This window comes from Elephas maximus, chromosome 6 (genome assembly GCF_024166365.1).
Source record: "Elephas maximus indicus isolate mEleMax1 chromosome 6, mEleMax1 primary haplotype, whole genome shotgun sequence".
NCBI classification, from domain to species: Eukaryota; Metazoa; Chordata; class Mammalia; order Proboscidea; family Elephantidae; genus Elephas; species Elephas maximus.
The window spans coordinates 64,479,971-64,498,793 of record NC_064824.1 but is presented as its reverse complement, the minus strand read 5'-3'; the positions used below and the strand labels follow the sequence as shown (position 1 = coordinate 64,498,793).

General features: G+C 37.6%; 1 protein-coding gene across 1 annotated transcript in view; it reads left to right on the top strand.

Moving 5' to 3' along the window:
• Window positions 1-555: 555 nt before the first annotated feature.
• Window positions 556-18,823, top strand: part of SCN9A (sodium voltage-gated channel alpha subunit 9) — a 190,453-nt gene continuing 172,185 nt past the window's right edge. Inside the window, exon 1 of the mRNA XM_049887354.1 lies at window positions 556-819. The gene's annotated coding sequence lies outside the window, so the exon portion shown is untranslated. The remainder of the gene's footprint in view (window positions 820-18,823) is intronic.

Below are 18,823 nucleotides of genomic sequence, written 5' to 3'. Positions count from 1 at the left end.
CGGATCCTTGATTCCCAGAGGCACTGGCCAAGATGAGGTTGTCTGGCTCTCCCTCCACCCCCACCCCTAAGCCTTTGCAGCGGTCCCCACCTCCTCCCGAAGTTCCTCTCCCCTTCCCCACCCCACCAAGCCGCACTAAGTGGCTTCTCGGAAACAGTAGCAGATTCTGCTGAGCAGGAAGAGAGGGAGGGGATGATGGGGGCGGGGATGAAGTAAGGGAAGGGCTCTTTTAGCTGCTGGACACACACAGAACCTCACACACACACAAACGCACACACACACCTCCCAACAGAGTGGCTGTGGGTGGGAAGTCGCACAACCCCCGCCTCCGCCTTCTACTAGCGCACTAGGGAGAGGATGCTGCATTGCCACCACCTCTCCCTTAGCTTGGTCCCCGCCCTGCGCCGCCTGCAGGAGTGGAAGGGAGGGAGGGTGGGCACCCGGGCCGCGGGAGAGGGGTGGAAGGATAAAGAACAGCGCGCAGCGCGCGGGTGGGCGGGGCTCCTGCTTCCCTGGGCGCGCCCTGCAAGGAGGGGAGCAGTCCCCGCGCAGGCCCTTGCCGGCGCTCCAGCTGCGAGTGTCTGGTTTCCAATTCTGCCCTCTCGGCTGGCTGGGGCTGCAGAAGCCTGAGTGCCAGCGACTGGTAGTAGCAGGAGTCCGCTGAGCAACAGGAGCCCCAAGAAGAGGGAGAAACAGCAGGGAGAGCGCCGGGGATAATAGAGACGGGGAGCGAGGAAGAGTTCCGTGGGGCCCGCGCCCTTTCCTAGGCCAGATTCTGCAGGTTCACTTGGTGGGCATGATCGGCAGGCAAGGTTGCAAGTAAGTGCCTTCTTCTCTTGCTCCTCTGGTGTGGCGGGAAGGGAAGGCGCCAGCCTTTCGCCACTGCTCGCCTCAGGCGCCACACCCACCTGTGTCCATTTTCATCTCGCGGTTTTGGCCACCCTGTGTTACGCACCTGGGAAGTACAGAGGAGTGAAGCTTGGCGGAGGAGAGGGAGGAGGGTCCCAGCAAATGGATTAAGGGGAGCTAGAAAAGCAACAATTTCGATAGCAGGACCAGACGTTTGCCGGTTTTGACTTTGTGAGTTTGTGTCCAGGGTCTGAAAATGTGGTGAAGAAAGGCAGAGATACCTGAAGATCTACTGTCTTATTTGTTTAAGACTTCGCTAGCAGAGTTAGATGGGTTTCGGTTCCATTGTTAGGTCATGTACTTTTTCCGAGCAAAAAGCTGTGTTGTATTTCGCATCTGCAAAGCTGAGCGTGCGAAACCAGCATAGCTGATACTACCTGTGGGAAGAGCGAGGCGCCGCACCCCTTAGGAGCACACGAACGCAAACGATTTTAAAAAGGCTGCTTAGCCCGGATTTCTTAAGGCAGTTTATTACTTTTTTCATTAAATAAGCATTTTATAGGGAAATTCAGATAACATTGAAAATCATTTCAACTTTGTATTTGACTTCAGCAGAAACTGTCACTTTAAAAAATTTTTTTTGTTACTTGTATTAAAGACAATTAAAAGATCAAAACAAGGTTGTTGTAGTTGTTAGGTGCCATGGATTTGGTTCCGATTAGTAACGCGCGTACAGCAGAACAAAATATCTCCCGGTCCTGTGCCATGGATGCCAGTGTTCCATCCCATTGTTGCAGCCACTGTATCAATCCATTTCGTTAAGGGTCTTCCTCTTTTTCGCTGATCCTCTACTTTACCAAGTATAATGTCCTTCTCCAGGGACTGGTCCCTCCTGATAACACGTCCAAAGGGCATGAGACAAGTCTAGCCATCCTTGCTTCTATGGAGCATTCTGGCTGTACTTCCAAGACAGATTTGTTTATTCTTCTGGCAGTTCATGGTGTATTCAATATAAAGCAAGAGTACCAAATTGGAAATTTTAGTGCCAGCTTTTGTAAGTGAGTATAGCAAATAGTTTGCTTGTTAATTTAGCACTTTTTTAAAAGTTGCATCTTTCTTAGTAATTCATATCTCCTCCGAAGTTAAGAGCAATTTTCATGTGAGAGTAGCTTAGGGATGTTTTTAAAAACTCACTTAACTAGACAAAGAACAAATCAACAAGCTTTTAAAGGAATGATGGACTTTCAATTGCTGAGTGTGAAGTCAGTGTTTGGAGGTTCAGTTTTCAGAAACACAACTAATGTTGTTCTGTATTTCTCTTCTCTGTGGTCAGGAGGAAGCTGTCACTCTTTGTTGTTTGTTTTTGGTAATTTAAAATATATTTTCATGAATTTTGTTTTGGCATCAATAAAGCCTATCTAAATGTAGGCTGGAAACCCTGGTGACTTAGTGGTTAAGAGTTCAGCTGCTAACCCAAAAGGCAAGCAGTTCGAATCCACCAGTTGCTCCTTGGAAATAGGGCTGGAGACCAACTCCAATGATTCAGTTGCCCATTTTGTTGAAAAGTTTTCACGTGCTTTCCCCAATATTTTTAAAATGTAAACTAGAATGCAATTTCTTAGAAACTATGATAAGTAGAATTTTTTAAAGTTTTATTGATTATTTGAAAGCTGGTATTATCTGATCCTTACATATGGAATAATCAGGATTCTTGAAATACCTTATTCACAAAAAATGGTTGACAAAATATGCTGGTATTAGATGTAATGGAGGATTTGCCGTCTATTTAGGCAACTGAGATCTTAATTTTGCTTAAACTAAATTTTCTTATTATGTAGGTTTTTAAGGTAGTTCTTTTTGGAGGTTCCCTTTTATAAGTGATCCATTGGGCAGTCATACGACATAATGACGTGTTCTTACAGAGGCCGAGTTTGCAATATGCCATGATTCTTGTGGAGCAGATCTGGGCTCACCCAGCACCTGGTTTTTTTACAGAAGAAAGATGAGTCAGGTCTGGCTCTTTGCCAAAACCGTTGCTGTGCCTCCATTTCTCCCTTAGGACCAGGAGGTAGTCATGGGAGCTGCTCGCCTGTGGTAGTAGTTCTATGTTTTTGAGTTTTGGCAGCAAAGAAAAGAGAGAATCAGAGGTAGAATCAGTAGGGGTCCTAGTGACTTGTTTTTTTAATCCACTTCTTCTGTCAAGAAAAAGAAAAAAAAAGAATCTTGCATTTTGTGGGCGTGACGAAAACATTTATCTAATTCCTATTCCTATGAGGTATGTGAGAGAGTGTGAAGTGTTAGAAAGACTGCATGGTATTCTTCTAAGACAAGGCATGGCCTTGTAAAGGAGCTTAAAGATTATTATTGTACATGGATCATTCTAAATGTCATAATGGTAATAACTTATGATTTGCTCTAAAACTCTATCTCAGGTCCTTATCCCTCAATTTTTCAACATCTTAGTATATGACTCCACCAGCTACCAAATGTTCAAGTCATTTCTGGATGCTGTCTTTTTCTCATGACCCCATTTCATCCCTATGCAGTTCATACTGACTTCTACTGATCTTATCTTCCGAATGTAACTGCAATGGTATTCCTCAGATGTGTGTCTTCCACCTTCTCTTCTATATCAAACTACCAATAGATAAGTTCAGGTCCACATCACATTTACCTGGAACCATGCTACAGGCCTTCACATTGGTACCTCTACTTCTGTACTTTGTTCCCCTGCAACCCACTTTCCATTCAAAGTAATGACATCATGTCTTTCCTTAAAATCATCCGTTGGCTCATGATTACATAGACAAAAGAATAAACACAGAAACTCACTAACAACAACAGCAAACTCTTTCCTATAACATACAAGTCACTCTCTGACCTGGCTGTCTTTTCAACCTCATCTGAATGCACCTCACAGTGCTTATTACAGCATGCAGGTATTTTGTGGACTTGTATGTGAATGTTCCAAGGGAAGGGAGACCATGTCTTTGTTGTTGACCCAACTTCTAGAACAGTGCCTGATATAAAGTAGTAGGGGGTTTGTAGATATTTATGTAAAGAATAACTACAAAGATATGAATTATTTCACCAGAGTGCATAAAACAAGTAAAATTAGGCATTTTGTGGTTATATATTATCTGGTAAGTTATGTTTACAACTCTGTGCTATGATTTTGAGGGGTAAAATGAAAATGTCCTGAGATGTATCTCCAGCTGCAGCAGTGTGGGCAGTAACATGTTCAAAGTTAAGTGCATTATGATATATGTTGTATTTATTCTCAGGAAGGGAATGACCACAAGTAGATTAAGCTGGATTAAAATATATTTAAAGGAAATATTGGAGGGCATTAACCAATATGATTTTAGTATGAGTGACTACTAATATGCAATAATGGCTTTATTAGGTTTAAATCTGTATTTTTTAGCAAGAATTTAAAACAGCACTTAGTCATCACTAAATTTAAAATGTTATTTTGTAATAAATATGGACACTTGAGTGAGCTCAGTTGATGAAGTTTGGTCAAATGAGGTGGAGGCCATAGATTGGATATCCACATGATCCAACTTGGTGTTTATTCCAGGTCCAGAGGTAGATTATCTCACAAATCCAAAGTGCCCACTAAGGATAGCCTACAGAGACACTGTAGGCTCATCCATGAAGACCCATCAGTGTTATTGGAGGGGCACTTCAAAATTCATGCTAGGTAATGATTGTTGTTGTGTTGTTGTTAGGTGTAGTTGAGTCGGTTCCAATTCATAGTGACCCTATGTACCACAGAATGAAACACTGCCTGATCCTGCACCACGCTCACAATTGTTGTTATGCTTGAGCCCATTGTTGCAGCCACTGTGTCAGTCCATCTTGTTGAGGGTCTTCCTCTTTTCTGCTTACCCTGTACTTTACCAAGCATGATGTCCCTCTCCAGGGACTGATCCCTCCTGACAACATGTTCAAAGTACTTAAGATGCAGTCTCACCATCCTTGCTTCTAAAGATCATTCTGGTTGTACTTCTTCCAAGACAGACTTGTTCATTCTTTTGGCAGTCCATGGTATATACAATATTCTTTGCCAACACCACAATTCAAAGGCATCAATTCTTCTTCGGTCTTCCTTATTCATTGTCCAGCTTTCACATGCATATGATGCAATTGAAATACCACGGCTTGGGTCAGGTACACCTTAGTCTTCAAGGTGACATCTTTGCTTTTCAACACTTCAGAGAGGTACCTTGTAGCACATTTCCCAATGCAGTGAGTCTTCTTGACTGCAGCTTCCATGTGTGTTGATTGTGGATCCAGTAAAATGAAATTCTGGACAACTTCAACCTTTTCTCCCTTTATCATGATGTTGCCCATTGGTCCTGTATGTGAGGATTTTTGTCTTATTTATGTTGAGGTGTAATCCATACTGAAGGCTGTGGTCTTTGATCTTCATCAGTAAGTGTTTCAAGTCCCTCTTCACTTTCAGCAAGCAAGGTTGTGTCATCTGCATAACTCAGGTTGTTAATGGGTCTTCCGCCAATCCTGATGCCCCGTTCTTCTTCATATAGTCCAGTTTCTGAGATTATTTGCTCAGCATACGGATTGAATCGGTATGGTGAAAAGATACAACCCTGACACACACATTTCCTGACTTTAAACCACATAGTATCCCCTTGTTCTGTCTGAACAACTGCCTCTTGATCTACGTACAGCTTCCTCATGAGCACAGTTAAGCGTTCTGGAGTTTCCATTCTTGGCAATGTTACCCGTAATTTGTTATGATTCATACAGTTGAATGCCTTTGCATAGTCAGTAAAACACAGGTAAACATCCTTCTTGTATTCTCTGCTTTCAGCCAGGATCCATCTAACATCAGCAGTGATATCCATGGTTCCACATCCTCTTCTGAATCTGGCCTGAATTTCTGGCAGTTCTCTGTCAGTATACTGCTGCAGCTGTTTTAGAAAGATCTTCAGCAAAATTTTGCTTGTGTGTGATCTTAATGATAAAAAAAAAGATACTTTTTGATAATTTCCACATTCGATTGAATCACCTTTCTTGAGAATAGGCATAAATATAGATCTCTTCCAGTTGATTGGCCGGGTAGCTCTCTTCCAAATTTCTTGGCATAGACAAGTGAGCACTTTCAGTGTTGCATCTGTTTGTTGCAACATCTCAATTGATATTCCATCAATTCCCAAAGTCTTGTATTTCGTCAGTGCCTTCAGTGCAGCTTGGACTTCTTCCTTCAGTACCATCTGTTCCTGATCATATGCTACCTCTTGAAATGGTTGAACGTCAACTAGTTTTTTTTGGTGCAATGACTGTGTATCCCTTCCACCTTCATTTGATGCTTCCTGCATCTTTTAATGTTTTCCCTGTGGAATCCTTCACTGTTGAAACTCGAGACTTGGATTTTTGCTTCAGTTGTTTCAGCTTCAGAAATGCTGAGCAAGCTCTTCCCTTTTGGTTTTCTGTCTCCAGCTCTTTGCACATGTCATTATAATACTTTGTCTTCTCGAGTCACCCTTTGAAATTTTCTGTTCAGGTTCTTTACTTCATCATTTCTTGCTTTTGCTTTAGCTGCTCGACGTTCAAGAGCAAGTTCCGTAGTCTCTTCTAACATCCATTTTGGTCTTTTCTTTCCTTCCTGTCTTTTTAATAACCTCTTGCTTTCTTCATGTATGATGTCCTTGATGTCATTCTACAACTCACCAGGCCTTCGGTCATTAGTGTTCAACACGTCAAATCTATTCTTGAGATGGTCTCTAAATTCAGGTGAGATATACTCAAGGTTGTACAGGTAATGATAGTGTTGTAATATGTTCTTCACTTTATTTTTGAAGATACTGTATTTGAAATAAATTTGAAAGTATTTTGCAGTTAATATTTGGTTGGAAATTTAGTTTTCAATTAGGTAACCAAATTAGATTAATAATATTTTTTATGTAGCAAGTAGCTGGCCAGTTTTTTTTTTTTTGTAAAGAATTTGGCAGTTGTATTTAGTCTTAAAGGACTAAGTTATTTCATGAATTGTCACCAGGGATTTTGTTAAAATTGCTATTAAGATAACACATTATGTTTGTTTTAATGTGTTAGTGTCTATCTATCTGTGTGGTCAATGAAGATGGCCCTCCATTTTACCTATCACCATCAAATTAGCTAATTCACTCAGCACAGAGGTATTGTCTTCCTTCTTCAGAATTATATAGAGTTAGATTACTACTTAAGATGACAGACTCATAATAGAATGAATATATGATTGTATAAAATAATTTTATATGAGAATGTATAGAAGAGTATTCAGAGAATGTGGGTGGATAATTTTGTAGAATATGAGAGCGCAGTTTTGGTGTCTTGCCATCTTACAAAACTAAATTTCTTTGTTGAAAGTTTTAGTTACCTTTTCCCCTCTGCGTAGCTGGAAGGAAATGGCTTCAGGCAAAAGGGAAAGCCATCAGCTAAATGTGGGATGAAGTTTGGAGGAATGAAACCTTTTTGGGTGGTAAGGAGAAACACCAGACCATAATAAAGAGGGCAAGGAGAAAAGAATGCCTTGAATAGTGCCAATAAACACAGTAATTCTGCCACAGACAAATTCGAGTTGACAATACATATAGAATCAAATTATTCCATAACTTTTTACCCTCACTGAGAAAAAAGTTCTTTCCTTTTCTCTCTATCAAGTAACAACAACTGTATTGTAAGTCAGAACATGCTGTCATTGCTTCTTTAATACAGGAAATGGAATACCATTGGATTTTTATAGTGATATAACAGGGAGCTAAAAATTATTACCGTTAAATACCATTAGTATAATTGTGATTTCATTGCTATTCATTTTACGATTTCCTATTGTTGTCAAGTACTATTATTGATCGTAAATTTCTTTAAAATGTCTTCTTGGTTTTTTTACGAAGCTTTCTGCATCATTTTTCAAAATACAGTAAAGCTCTAATTGCACCTATGATTTCTCACTTGGAAATTCAGAAGGAACAAGTACGTTTACAATGTCATTAACCTAGCACTTCTGCCCTTCAATGCATGTTTTTTTTTTCCTTTCCTTTTTTCTCTTCCTTCTTTTTTCCTGTATCTCATCTTCTAAACATTTGAAATAAACTCCAGTAATGCAAATTTTACTCAACTATCAGGACAAACTATTAGTATAAAAAATTGGGAAAATGGATTCTGAGCCTCCAAAGAATGAATTAGTAAGATTAGACATGCATTAAAATATAAGTATAGACATTTCTACAGAGATTCATTATGAAATTTTCAGTGGGTTATATGCCAAACTAGATACTGTATGCCATATAGATTTTTTTTTTTTTTAAATAAAAAAAATTCCACTGGGTTTCATGTCTGCCAGCTTTTACTAGTTAGTCACAATCTGTATATTTTAGAGCTTAATGTGATTTGAAAATATTTTACTTTTGGAGGGTCTACAGTTTAGAAATGCCAAAAAGAAGTAAATACACAAGTTCAAATCCATACAGAAAAGTAAAATTTAGGGGAAAATGAGAAAAATGTTATATAGCAATGAAAAATCCCATTGTATATTGACTTAAACTCCACTAAACGACTATTCTTTCAAGTCCAATGGGCAGCACTTCCTTTAGGGCTTAGGGTAAGAATAAATTTATTAGCCATAAATACATTTTGAATACAATATTTTATTTGTGAATTATGCCCTCAGTTTCTCTGGGTGATGATATAAAGTTCTCATTCCTTCTAGGTAAATATCTTGGGACCTATCTTTGTGAATGATCCATTTGTGCAGCAATATAGTACAAAGTCCAAGTGATGAAATATTTTCTTTTTTAACGCAATACATATGTTTGTTATCCTCTACAAACTTGATTTATGTTAATTTAGGTAGGGAGAAGGGAAGTGGCATCCTCAAGGGTCAACTGGGAACAAGGTTCTTACAAGCCCACGAGATGATCCAATGGCCTCTTCAGGAATGGATGTTGTAGAATAGTTAGCTGTGCAGAGAAGCTCCTTGGAAAATTCTTATTATCTCTCTACTATATTTCAGAATCTTGGTAAAATATTTTTAGGAAGTATTAAAAGCACAAATAAATAAATCTGTGTTCAAAAAAAAAGAGAGAAACCAGCTTTATCCTAAGTATTTCTTACTCCGCGTGTGATCTTAGTCAATACTTCAGTTTATCAAATACAGTTTCATTGTCTGTAAAATTGATATTATCTACTTCTAAGGGTTTCTGTAACAATTAGGTTAAAAAATATATGTTCAGAACAGCCACTTTAGTGTCTCATTCATGATAAATAGGTATTCAATAATGGCAGCTAGATATTTGTTAGCTTATTTTATTATAACTATAAATGATTTTGATTATAAAGGTATTTTTATTGTATTTTCAATATAAATGGTATGATATCTACAGTTCATCTTTTTTAATTTTTCTTTTAATCCTGTTCCAAAGAATAGTAAGAATGACATTTTCCCTGCTTTTAAAGACAGTTATAATTATGCACCTATAATTTAGGGTCCTTCCACTTTGAACTCTTTATAACATTCCATTGGTAAAATGTTCTGTTATAGGTCACTAAAAATAGGTTATATGAGGTATCTAAAAACTCATCATTAGGAAAATATCAATGGAATGTTTAAAAGGCAGGAATCTATTAAATACTCAGTTATGTTTTATTTATGTTTTTTTCCTGATAGGTAAGAATTCTACATTAGTGGATAGTTCAGTGCATCTTACAATAACTAATACCAATTTTTTTTTTAGCAGTTTAAGTTCCCATTCAACAATTTATTTATTTTTTAAACATTTTTTATTGTGGTTTAAGTGAAAGTTTATGGAGCAAATTAGTCTCCCATTCAATAATTTATACCCAGATTTTTTTGTATCATTGGTTGCAATCTCCTCAATGTGTCAGCTCTCTACCCTGGGTTCCACCTAGGTTCTCTGTTTCCATTCACCTAACTTTTCTATCCCTTCCTGCCTTCTGAACTTTGTTTTTGTGTAAATGCTACTCTTGTAGTCTTGAATATTTGAATGGTCTGAGGAGCCCATTCCTCACTTTAAAGGCCTGCCTATTGTTTGGCTGAAGGTGGTCTCTGGGAGTGGGTTTAGTTCCAAGTTTGAAGGGTGTGTGAGGGCCGTATTCGTGGGGGTTCCACCAGTCTCTATCACACCAGTAAGCCTGGTCTTTTTTTTTTTTTTAATAAGTTTGATTTTTTTTTTTTTATACTTCTACTCTGTCCAGGACCGCCTATTGTGATCCTGATCAGAGCAGTCGGTAGTGGTAGCTGGGCACTGTCTAGGTCTTTTGGTCTCAGGCTGGAGGAGGCAGTGGTTTGAGTGGTCCATTAGTCCTTTGGACTAATTGTTTCCTTGAGTCTTTGGTTTTCTTCACTCTTCTTTGCTCCAGTTGGAGAGAGACCAATAGTTGTATCTTAAAGGCTTTAAGACCCCAGTCACTACTTACCAAAATCGAATGTAGAACATCGTCTTTATGGATTATGTTGTGCCAGTTGACCTAGATGTCCCCTGAGACTATGGTCCCTAGCTGTCAAGCCCAGTTACTCAGTCCCATTAGATATTTGGTTATGGCTAAGAAGTTTTAATGACAGTGCCCCCGTGTGCCCTATTACATACATGAATATATTTGCAACACATACAAATATGCATGTAAAAATATCCACTGCCAAACCTATATATGACCATGGGTGTACTCCCGTACACCATCCCCTATCTGTTCAGCTTCCATATTTACCTATGTATCTACTTGTAAATTATTGTTTGTTTTTATTCTTGTAGTAGGATTGTATATATATTATTTTACGTTGTTGTCTTCTACCTTTGTGTACCTGTCATTGTCTTTCTTTGCCTTGGTCATGTTGTGCTGATGTTATAGATTGAATTGTGTCCCCCCGAAATATGTGTCAACTTGGCAAGGCCACGATTGCCAATATTGTATGATTGTCCACCATTTTGTCATCTGATGTGATTTTCCTGTGTTGTAAATTCTACCTCTACCCTAGTGGCATAGTGGTTAAGTACTACAGCTGCTACCCAAAAGGTTGTCAGTTTATATCTTCCAGGCGCTCTTTGGAAACTCAATGGGGCAGTTCTCCTCTGTTTTATAGGGTTTGTTTGTTGGTTTGATGTTAATGAGATGGGATTAAAGACAGTTATGTTAATGAGGCAGGATTCAATCTACAAGATCAGGTTTTATCTTAAGTCAGTCTCTTTTGAGATATGAAAGAGAGAAACGAGTAGAGAGACGGGGCATGACATACCACCAAGATAGCAGTGCAGGAGCAGAGCACATCCTTTGGACCCAGGTTCCTGCGCTGAGAAGTTCCTAGACCAGGGGAAGACTGATGATAAGGACCTTCCTCCAGAGCAGACAGAAAGAGAAAGCCTTCCTTTAGAGCTAGTACCCTGAATTTGGACTTCTGTCCTCCTAGACTGCGAGAAAATAAATTTATCATTGTTGAAGCCATCCACTTGTGGTATTTCTGATATAGCAACACTAGATAACTAAGACAGCTGACTTCCCTCATATTGTGTATTGTCTTTCCTGTCACCAAAGTTAACATTTTTTTACTGTCTAGCTAGTGACTTTTCTACACTCCCCCTCTCATCCCTGGAACCATCAAAAAATGCTTCTTTCTGTATGTATACCTTTTCTTGACTTTTTAGGATAGTAGTCTCGTACAGTATTTAACCTTTTGTGACTGACTTATTTCATTCAGCATAATCCCTTCTAGGTTCATCCATGTCGTGAGATGTTTCACGGATTCATCATTGTTCTTTACGTTGTATGGTATTCCATTGTGTGTATGTACCATAGTTTAATCCATTCACCTGTTGATGGGCACTTAGGTTGTTTCCATCTTTTTTGTTACTGTGAATAATGCTGAAATGAACATGGGTGTGGATATGTCTATTCTTGTCACTGCTGTTATTTCTCTAGGATATATTCCTAGAAGTGGGATTGCTGGATCATATGTTATTTCTATTTCTAGTTTTTTAAGGAAGTGCCATACCGTTTTCCAGAGTGGTTGTACCATTTTACATTCCCACCAGCAGTGTATGAGAGTTCTAGTCTTCCCACAGCCTCACCAGCATTTCTTTTCTTTTTTTTTTTTTAATCAGTGTCATCGTTGGGGTGAGATGGGACCTCATGGTAATATTGATTTGCATCTCTCTAATGGCTTAAGATTGTGAGCATTTCTTCATGTGTTTGTTAGCCACCTTGATGTCTTCTTTGGTGAATTGTCTGTTCATGTTCTTTGTCCATTTTTTAATTGGGTTGTTTCTCTTTTTGTTGTTGAGGTCTTGAAGTTTTCTATAAATTTTAGACATTAGTCCTTTGTCAGATATGTCTTTGCCAAGTATTTTTTTCCCAGTCTGTATGTTCTCTTTTTGCTCTTTTGGTAAAGTCTTTTGATAAGCATAAGTATTTAATTTTTAGGAAATCCCAGTTATCTAGTTTATATTCTGCTCTTTGTATGCTATTAGTTATGTTTGATAGCCTATTTATGCCATAAATCAGGCCCCTAAGGTTCGCCCCTATTTTTTTCCCATGATCTTTATATTTTTAGGTTTTACTAATATCTATTTTTATTGGAAACATTTTTTAAAAAATGTTTAATGAGTTTCCTCATTTATGTATGACAGTCAGACTCACTCCAGTAATTTCGCCACCACGAATATAACTCCAGATTTGTAAATAAGCAAATAAGATGTCAGAGAACGGGGGAAATATTTGCCAAAATGTTCATTCACTTACTTTATGTCATTGGTGACACATTAGCCTGTATGAAAACCAGAATCTTTTAAACCAAAATTAAGAGTAAATATTTAATAGTTTTCATGAATTGTTTCCTTAAGCAATCTACAATTCTTCCTTGATTACAAAGAATAACACACTACATGTTGTAAGAGGTGGGCCATGGCAATATCATGAAGATAGAAAATGAGTATAATAGGTACTATGCCAAAAGAGAAAATTGTGACAGCACAGTTTGCATCTTGTTCATATTACTGATAATAAAAACATAAACTTGGTAGCCTCGTATATGAAGGTCAGAGCCCTGATGGTACAGTGGTTAAGCATTCGGCTGCTAACCAGAGGGTTGGCAGTTTGAATCCACCAGCCATTCCTTGAAAACCCTATGGGGCAGTTCTACTCTGTCCTGTGGTGTCACTATGAGTCAGAATTGACTCGATGGCAATGATTTTTTTTTTTTTTAATGGAGGTACATTAAGTGATTTTTAGTAGCTCCTTTTCAGTCCCCACAACAAATGAGAGCACTAGGGCTCAGAAGTTACCTAGGTTTCCTAAAGACTTTCAGCGGCTACCAATCTTATATAACATACACATTACTTTTAAAGGAAAGGAAAATCTTACATATTCCAAGAATAAGTTTTACATATCCCAGACAGGTACCCCTGGTGGTTAGGTTACCAGGTATTCCACAAAAGCCTTAATAACCCATAATGGAATGAAAATAATCTATATTTTTTGCAATTAAATGTAGCAAACCACGTCATTACAATACTAGAGAACAAGGAAAGAAATACTGAAGATTTTTTAAATATTTCTTTTGAATACTGATTTTTACACAGAGTATCTTTTTTAAATGAAAATTGAGATTTAGGTGATGTTTGAGGTCGTTATGAAAAGAATGTCAATATATTTTAAGTGTTTTAGAAGTTGAAAGGGTGTCATTGTACTACTGGCACATGGCTACAATTAGAATATTTGTTTTTGTTTATTTTATAATGAGGGAATCCAAACAGGCAAAAGACTTTCCCAAGGTAGACAAGAGCTGAAAGAAAAAGAGCAGTATCATTCAAAGGAATTTGTGTATGCAGTTACTTAGGGTGAAGTTCATTCATCTATGAGGGATGAAATGGAGAAGAAGCAGAGAATGAAGTCACATGTATGTGATCCTGGGCGTTAGGGGATGGAGAAGTGGAGAAGCAAAGTGATCTTGTGCAGGATAAGAAAAGAGGAAGATATAGACATCTGAAGGATTCTTACATCCTATCCTGGAAACTAAAATTTGTACATTGCTAATCAGAAGAATGCACATATTTAGAGTACTGTGAATTGATACACTGATTTGATCCTGAAAATATGTCATAAATCACAGTACTTACCATTGCAAAGTCTATGTTTTTTGCCAATTAAAGTGTTTATTTACCATTGATGATTCAAGATACTTTTAAGATTTTTTAACCATTTTTGGAAAATTAATATCTTTTATATTATGCATATAGTAATTTAATAATGCATATGATTTGATTTGAACATTTATTACCTACTTAGCTCCTATACTTTGAGTGGGATATAAAAACCGTGGAAAATTGGACTTCTGAAGTCCATATCTCAATCTGTTATAGAAATTGGGGATTGATAGTTTGTTTACTAGGTCGTTAAGGTTTTAAGGGTAGGGATCCTAGCTTCTTCATATGGGCATTCTTCCATGGTGCCTTGTAAGCAGTCATTTTTAATAAATATTTGCTGAATAAATGATATCTATTTATTAAAATTTTTTTTTTTTATTTATTGTACAACTATGTGCTCAACCGTAGTTAAAAAAAAAATGGTTCTTTTTCATGGCAAGTCTACTTTCTAAGAAAGTAAAAAAAAAAAAAAAAATGAAATTCTCTGCCGCCGAGTCGCTTCCGACTCTTAGTGACCCTATAGGACAGAGTAGAACTTCCCCATAGAGTTTCCAAGGAGCGCCTGGAGGATTCCAACAGCTGACCTTTTGGTTAGCAGTTGTAGCGCTTAACCTCTATGCCACCAGGGTTTCCTCTAAGAAAGTAGAAGGAATAAATTAACAAAGATTATGTGACTTACATTTCTCAAGCCTAACTTTTTGTCATTACTGGGTCCTGATGAAACAGAGGCATATTTCTGTTATTTTACTTGAGAGAGAAACAGAGCTCTAGTTATGTTTTTGCCACACTTTTGATTCACCAATTCTGGATGACCATACTTAGCTCTCTTTGCACAAAAGAGTCAAAATATTTTAACGTACACTCAAGTTGATGCATTAAAAAGGCTAAAATCCAAATCCTTTTATAAAAGTGAGGGTTATCTGATAAAAAATTTGCTTAACAGGTAGATTGGCAGTCAGATAGGGACAAAAAAAAAAAATGACAACATTAGAGTTAAGGTTTCCATCTGATTTGCTGTAAGTCGGTGATCAATCATTAAGCCCTGTCTGGTTGGCCTCCAAAATGTGTAGGTCCAGAGTTGGCATGCAACTCTGTGTAACTCCCATTGAGGTTTGTGGTGAGGGAGGACCTGGAAGAAGTCCCAAGGGCAGTGGTAAAGGGATACTGAGTCACTCCACGTCTGTTCCTAGAACTCTCGGCATCCCTATTCTTAGCACTTATATGTTTCCTGGAAATTTAAGAGCAATTTCTTCTTTCCTTTCATCCTCTTTTTTTAACCTCTCTTCCTTCCTTCAGCAAGTAGTTACTGAATACCTAATCAGGCACTAGTGTAGACTGCTGACACAGCAATGAACAAAACATAAAGCTTTCATGATAATTTTGAAAGGCAGGTAATGAATAAATAAACAGATATTCACCACTATCTGTCATTGTATAACAATATATGCGCTGAAGAAAATTAATGCAGGACAAGGAGACAGAGAAAATTGAAGGCAGAAGGTATGATTTAAAAACCGCTGGCCAGTAAAAGCCATTTTGAGGCCGTATTTAAGCAGAGATCTTAAGGAGGTGAGGAAGTAAGACACGCAACTGGAACATAATTTCAATCACAAGGAGCAGGAATTGCAAAAGCCCTAAGGCAAGTTTGATGTGTTTATGAAACTACAAGGAGGCTGGTGTGGCAGAAAGCAGAGCACTAGTTTGAAAGTAGTAGAAGATGAGGACCTTTTCTGTATTTGGAAAAAATTACCTAGCCTTTCTCTAGGGGTCCATGTGATAAGCCAACGCTCTACAATGACTAGCATGGGACAGACTTTGGGAAGGGATGAAGTGTGCCTTTTCTTTACTGAATCCTTTTCTGGACATGGCTACCACACAATTAGAATAAATATTTAAGAAGCCTTAATTTCCAGACAGAGTTAATCTTGTTGTCATATATATATATATATATGTATGTATTTTTTTTGTTGTTGTAATTTATATATAAATGTTCTACGTTATCTTTTCTTCTGTATTGGAATAGATTCTTGGAAGCCTTTACTACCATTTGGGGGAAAAGAAGGGCTAATATGACTGGGATTACAATTGAGAGTATCTTTAAGTGTTTAAATTCTGCAAACTAAAACAATAATGAGAATACAGTAATATTTTGCATATTTTATTTAGTTTTTATAGCTGTTGTACAATTATTTCTCATAAAATATTGGTACTACGTGGATATAAAGGAGTACTACTAGAAAATTATACACCAGGGATACATACCTGCATCCTGTCCAGGCTGACTCATTATCAACTACTTTGACTTTGGTATCCTACTTATTCTTTCTTCCTTACACTTTTCAGGAAATGCTTGTGAGGTTTTAAAAATTTTTCTTAGACGAATGACAGTCTCCAACTTCCCCTCACCCATCACTCCCAGAGGTCTGGCTTTCAGTGTGAATACCCCTTATTTTGACAATATTCCTCCCCTTTCAATACGCTTCCATCCCAGGTTTTTTTATTTGTTTGTTTTTTCATGTATACTAGGATTAAAATTCTTAAATTGTTGGAAAGTACACTAGAAATTTAGGGGGATTCCTGATCGGAAAAGAATATTATATGTACATTTTCTCATATTCTACGAGGGATTAATTCATCTTTTGACCAATCTTATTACTGAAAAAATGGTGGCATTTGATCCCTTCCTACATAGTCTGGAAACGCTGCTTCCTTGCCTAACTAGTTAATAGATTCAGGTACTTTTTGTTTTCTGATTCTAGATATTAGATAGAATGCTTAAGCAGAGCAAGGATTCTATCTTGCTATAGTTATAATCCCCACAAACCCTAGTACTGTGTTTCACACAGTGTGGATACTCAGTAATACTTGTATAAGTGAACAAATGAGTAAATGAATGAGAAAGAAAGGATGTCTCATTTCCTTTAGTAAATCAGTGATTTCTACTCTTTCAGAAGTTTTAATTTATTTTACCAAGTTAAGTTCAAAAATCTCTTTTCTCCTTTCCCTTAATTCTTGGTGAAGACAGTAATTTTTCAGCTTTCAACATTTAGAGCTGTTTTCAGAAGAGTTTGAGTCTGAGAACGGAATATTGAAGGTCAGCGTTTGTACCACAGAGATTTTGTGTTCCATTAGACAGTTCCTGTGGAGGTTAAGTTCCTGTTGCGTAGCTACCAGCAAATGAAAAAATGGTGATTTGGTTTTGGTTTTTATTTAGGGAAACTCAAGGTCAAATGAGTAAGGCTTATATTGTCATGAAAACATATGAGCATCTTTTTGTTCATAAACAGTTCAGTATATATAATTAGAACAATAGTTAAAAAAGTAAAGCTGTATAAATAAAAGTTAAACTTTTGCCATCGAATTGTTATATTTTCTTTTTGCCTGAACACTTGCTCTATCTCAGAATACAAGTCTCCTGTTCAGATATCTTCTAGACTATAAATCTGAGGAAGGGTAGGAATTATTTCTTTCCCATTTAATTATTTACTTTGGGGCCAGTATCTAATCTGGATTTGTTTTTTTTTTCAGGAGTCTAAGCCTGTTTATATCTACTATGTGGTTCTGAAACTCCTGTCTTGAAATGGCAGAAAGTAAGAAATACTATCATATATTTAATTCATCCTTTTTTTTTTTTGTTTAAGTGACCATACCCTCATCTTCTGAATGTTTTTTTTAAACCAACAAAGCAATACATTTTAAACAATATTATATGAGTTTCATCATATTCTCAGATTAAGGTTAGAGCTGCCACATACCTTGTGACAACTCTGGCCTCTAGTTCCCAGAGGAAGGACGTATAAAACACAGAAGGTCCTCTGCTTATGAACACGGAGTTTGCAGAAGGCTTGTTTATAAACTCTGTGATTTAGTCCAAAGTACTTTACCATCCCCAGCTGCATTTCCATTAAATGAAAGTATAAGTTGTTCCTTCCAAATTGTAAAACCCGGTATCTTCTTCCCTTTCTGATAAAGATTCTAAAAAATCCAGTCTTGTCTTCATCAGAAATCTTTATGAGTAGATGACACCATCTCCACAAATGTCCCAAAGAATCCCTTGGCATTCATGCTCCTTAACTTCATTCATTTTGATACTGAATTAAGGGACCTGGAAGCTGTTGAGCCATCCCTGGCCTGTCAGAAATATTTCATCAGCGTCTATCAATATGCTTGGATTTTACCTTCTTGAATGAATGTCCCTGTTTTAGCATTAAGTTCTGGAACATACACTACTGATGAAGAAAGCTCCTCTTACCTATGCTAGAGTATTTTCCCATTTAGAATGAACAATGTTTCTTTGTATCTTGCTGATTATTGCCTTTACCTGTTGCTGTTGAGTCAATTCTCTTAGAAACCCTATAGGACAGTGTAGAACTGCCCCCACAGGGTTTCCAAGGGTGTAATCTGCACAGAAGCCGACTGCCGTATCTTTCTCCCGTGGAGCAGCTAGTGGGTTCCAACCTTCCAACGTTTCAGTTAGCACCTAGCACTTTAACCACTGTACCACCAGGGATCCTTGATTATTGCCTCTGTAGGGCATTTTTCACCTATTACACGATCCTTCCCAATCCGGAAATATCGTTTCTCCTGTCAGATGATCCATCTTTTTTGTGCTTGCAATTCATTTTCTGATACTTAGGATTATTTTATCTGTTTTAGATTCTGTCACATTCTGATGCCTTTTCCTATTAAATCTGATGAATTAGGTATCCTTTATCACTACTTAAAAACAACATACACAGCCTGCATGCACCTTATGTTGGCAGAGACTGAAATGTCTATGCCTGATGAATATCACCGTCTCAGGGATCAAC